The sequence below is a fragment of the Populus nigra genome, chromosome 2 (genome assembly GCF_951802175.1).
Source record: "Populus nigra chromosome 2, ddPopNigr1.1, whole genome shotgun sequence".
In the NCBI taxonomy this organism is placed as follows: Eukaryota; Viridiplantae; Streptophyta; class Magnoliopsida; order Malpighiales; family Salicaceae; genus Populus; species Populus nigra.
This window is the reverse complement of record NC_084853.1, coordinates 18,272,041-18,277,040: the sequence shown is the minus strand read 5'-3', so window position 1 is coordinate 18,277,040 and position 5,000 is coordinate 18,272,041.

Below are 5,000 nucleotides of genomic sequence, written 5' to 3'. Positions count from 1 at the left end.
AAACAGCGCTGGTTTAGACACGGTGGGCGCAGTGTTGGAATCGGCAGCGCCGATGAAACCGGCAAAGTCGGCAGAATTGGCAGCGGGTGCTGGCGATGGGTCTGGACGGGCTGGATAGTCCAAGGCTCGACGAGAAAGACCGCAGGTTGAGACACTGGGGCAGTGGCAGCCCGCGGGACAGTGTTGGCAGATTCGGCAGCGCAGATTTGTGCGGCTGCAGGTTCGTCGGGGAAAATCGGCAGCGCAGATTTTTCGACGAGCATGGGCTGGACGATGGACTGTCCAGGCCAGGCAGGAAAATTTGTCGAGGGGACACGCTGACGAAACAGCGCTGGTTCAGGCACGGCGGGCAGTGTTGGAATCGGCAGCGCCGACGAAATCGGCAAAGTCGGCAGAATCGGCAGCGCAGATTTTTCGACGAACATGGGCTGGACGCTGGACTGGCCGGGCCATGCAGGAAAATTCATCGAGGGGACACGCTGACGAAACAGCGCTGGTTCAGGCACGGCGGGCAGTGGTGGAATCGGCAGCGCCGACGAAATCGGCAAAGTCGGCAGAATCGGCAGCGGGTGCTGGCGATGGGTCTGGACGGGCTGGATAGTCCAAGGCTCGACGAGAAAGACTGCTGGTTTAGACACTGGGGCAGTGGCAGCCCGCGGGACAGTGTCGGCAGATTCGGCAGCGCAGATTTGTGCGGCTGCAGGTTCGTCGGGGAAAATCGGCAGCGCAGATTTTGCGACGAACATGGGCTGGGCGATGGACTGTCCAGGCCAGGCAGGAAAATTTGTCGAGGGGACACGCTGACGAAACAGCGCTGGTTCAGGCACGGCGGGCAGTGTTGGAATCGGCAGCGCCGACGAAATCGGCAAAGTCGGCAGAATCGGCAGCGCAGATTTTTCGACGAACACGGGCTGGACGGTGGACTGTCCAGGCCAGGCAGGAAAATTTGTCGAGGGGACACGCTGACGAAACAGCGCTGGTTCAGGCACGGCGGGCAGTGTTGGAATCGGCAGCGCCGACGAAATCGGCAAAGTCGGCAGAATCGGCAGCGCAGATTTTTCGACGAACATGGGCTGGACGCTGGACTGGCCGGGCCATGCAGGAAAATTCATCGAGGGGACACGCTGACGAAACAGCGCTGGTTCAGGCACGGCGGGCAGTGGTGGAATCGGCAGCGCCGACGAAATCGGCAAAGTCGGCAGAATCGGCAGCGGGTGCTGGCGATGGGTCTGGACGGGCTGGATAGTCCAAGGCTCGACGAGAAAGACTGCTGGTTTAGACACTGGGGCAGTGGCAGCCCGCGGGACAGTGTCGGCAGATTCGGCAGCGCAGATTTGTGCGGCTGCAGGTTCGTCGGGGAAAATCGGCAGCGCAGATTTTGCGACGAACATGGGCTGGGCGATGGACTGTCCAGGCCAGGCAGGAAAATTTGTCGAGGGGACACGCTGACGAAACAGCGCTGGTTCAGGCACGGCGGGCAGTGTTGGAATCGGCAGCGCCGACGAAATCGGCAAAGTCGGCAGAATCGGCAGCGCAGATTTTTCGACGAACACGGGCTGGACGGTGGACTGTCCAGGCCAGGCAGGAAAATTCGTCGAGGGGACACGCTGACGAAACAGCGCTGGTTCAGACACGGTGGGCGCAGTGTTGGAATCGGCAGCGCCGAGAAAATCGGCAAAGTCGGCAGAATCGGCAGCAGGTGCTGGCGATGAGTCAGGACGGACTGGATAGTCCAAGGCTCGATGAGAAAGACCGCTGGTTTAGACACTGGGGCAGTGGCAGCCCGCGGGGCAGTGTCGGCAGATTCGGCAGCAGTGTCTGCCGATTCGGCAGCGTTGGCTTGTTGGCGCGGGGGGCCGATTCGAGTGGGGACTTGGGCAGCGGGCAGTGAAAGCAAGAGTTTCCCCGATGCTGCCGGGAAAAACGCTCCCCGGGATGGCCGGGTGAGATGACCCGGCGGCCCGCGACGGGTCATTCAATTCCATGCCCCGTCAACATAACTCCCGATGTACTGTTTGCTTTTTCGGAAGAAGAGATCCATCCCCCCATCCTCGGCCAGCCAAAAACGCTCCAATTAATGGCCGGGTGAGATGACCCGGAGGCCCGCGACGCGTCATTCAAATCACTGCCCTATCGGCTACAACTGCTGATGGGTGGGATTAGAGGCCTGCCATGGTGGTGAGGGGCGGCGAGGACCGTGAAAGCTAGAGTTTTTCAGAGGCTGCCGGGAAAAAGGCCCCTCGGGTGGCGGGGTGCGAGGACCAGGCGCGTCATTCAATTCTCTTCCCTATCAACTTGGCTCCCGTTGGCGGGATTGGAGGCCTACTGTTTGTTACAGGGCTAAAATCGTCAGGGGAAGAGCTGACGAAACAATGCTGGTTTGGATGCAGGGGGTAGTGTTGGAATCGGCAGCGCGGACAAAATCGGCAAAGTCGACAAAAAAGACTGTTGGTCTGGACATCGGGGCAGCGGCAGCCATGCCGACAGGGGGGGAAATCGGCAGCACAGATTTGTGCAGCTGCAGGTTCGTCGGGGAAATCGGCAGCGCAGATTTTTCGATGAACATGGGCTGGAAGATGGACTGTCCAGGCCAGGCAGGGAAATTCGTCAAGGGGACACGCTGACGAAACAGCGCTGGTTCAGGCACGGCGGGCAGTGTTGGAATCGGCAGCGCCGACGAAATCGGCAAAGTCGGCAGAATCGGCAGCGGGTGCTGGCGATGAGTCTGGACGATTTATAGTCCAGGGCTTGATGGAAAAGACTGTTGGTCCAGACAATGGGGCAGTGGCAGCGCGGATTTGTGCAGCTGCAGGTTCGTCGGGGAAAATCGGCAGCGCAGATTTTTCGACGAACAGGGGCTGGGCGCTGGACTGGCCGGGCCAGGCAGGAAAATTCGTCAGGGGGGCACGCTGACGAAAACAGGGGCTGCGGAGTGGAAAATCGGCAGCGCAGATTTTTCGACGAACAGGGGCTGGACCGGCCGGGCCAGGCAGGAAAATTCGTCAGGGGGGCACGCTGACGAAAAGAGGGGCTGCCGCGTGGAAAATCGGCAGCGCAGATTTTTCGACGAACAGGGGCTGGACGCTGGACTGGGCCAGGCAGGAAAATTCGTCAGGGGGCACGCTGACGAAAAGAGGGGCTGCCGCGTGGAAAATCGGCAGCGCAGATTTTTCGACGAACATTCGTCAGGGGGGCACGCTGACGAAAAGAGGGGCTGCCGCGTGGAAAATCGGCAGCGCAGATTTTTCGACGAACATTCGTCAGGGGGGCACGCTGAGGAAAACAGGGGCTGCCGCGTGGAAAATCGGCAGCGCAGATTTTTCGACGAACAGGGGCTGGATGCTGGACCGGCCGGGCCAGGCAGGAAAATTCGTCAGGGGGGCACGCTGACGAAAAGAGGGGCTGCCGCGTGGAAAATCGGCAGCGCAGATTTTTCGACGAACAGGGGCTGGACTGGCCGGGCCAGGCAGGAAAATTCGTCAGGGGGGCACGCTGACGAAAAGAGGGGCTGCCGCGTGGAAAATCGGCAGCGCAGATTTTTCGACGAACAGGGGCTGGACGCTGGACTGGGCCAGGCAGGAAAATTCGTCAGGGGGGCACGCTGACGAAAACAGGGGCTGCCGCGTGGAATGGCAGCCTACACGCAGATGCGAATTCGGCAGCGCACGATGGCTTGAGCAGGTCATGGGTTCGACTTGGCGCGATCTGAAACCTGGACGAGGGACTGTCGACGCTGGACGAGCCAGCGCGGTGGCCTGTCGTGCCCCGTTCAGGGGGGGCCTGCCGCGGAGACAGCCCTCGCGGGCTCGACAGCGCAGGCCAGCGTCCCCGACGTCGCTGGCCGCGGCAGGCGAGCTGCCGGGGTTCCCGCATTCCTACAAGAAAACGTCGTGCTTTCCACATGAAACCAATCCAGTAAAATCAGCCATATTTTTATGAGGCTGCCCACTGAATTTGGGGTCATTCCGGGCCGGTTCCTAGTTTTGCGGATTTACTCGATTTCTAATGGTAGGAAAATTAAAACAAATACTTCCCGACCTCGAAAAATTCTGGGAAAATTAATGAAGGTGGATTGGATTTTTGCCAACCTCTGTGCAAAATTTCAGCTCAAAATACCAAGAAATGAATTTTTTAGAGGGGGGGTGACAACTGGGACCTAGTAGTGTCTCCCCCTGCCAGAGCTGCAATGACACTTATTGCTCTTTAGGGAGCCACCAGGCCGGCGCCCCTCAAAGACCACACGCGCGCGCGCGCCCGCCCGCGCTGGGCGCTGGGGCGCTGGGGCCTGAGGGCCTGGGGCCCTTGGGGGCCCTTGGGCGCTTGGGCGCGCGCGCGCGGCCCCCGCAGCCATGCCGCGCTGCGCGACGCGCGGACAGCCCCTGCTGGCTTGCTCTCTCGCCCGCGGGGGGGCTGCCTTCGGGCCCTGGCCCCCCGCGTTCTGGCCTGCCCCCTGCGTGGGAGAGGCTAGGCGCTGCAGGGGCCAGCCCGACGTCGCTGGCCGCGGCAGGCGACAGCCCGACATCGCTGGCCGCGGCAGGGGCCAGCCCGACGTCGCTGGCCGCGGCAGGCGACAGCCCCTGCTGGCTTGCTCTCTCGCCCGCGGGGGGGCTGCCTTCGGGCCCTGGCCCCCCGCGTTCTGGCCTGCCCCCCGCGTGGGAGAGGCTAGGCGCTGCAGGGGCCAGCCCGACGTCGCTGGCCGCGGCAGGCGACAGCCCCTGCTGGCTTGCTCTCTCGCCCGCGGGGGGGCTGCCTTCGGGCCCTGGCCCCCCGCGCTCTGGCCTGCCCCCCGCGTGGGAGAGGCTAGGCGCTGCAGGGGCCAGCCCGACGTCGCTGGCCGCGGCAGGCGAGCCGCCGGGGTTCCCGCATTCCTACAACAAAACGTCGTGCTTTCCACATGAAATCAATCCAGTAAAATCAGCCATATTTTTATGAGGCTGCCCACTGAATTTGGGGTCATTCCGAGCCGGTTCCTATTTTTTCCGATTTCCTCGATTTTTAAT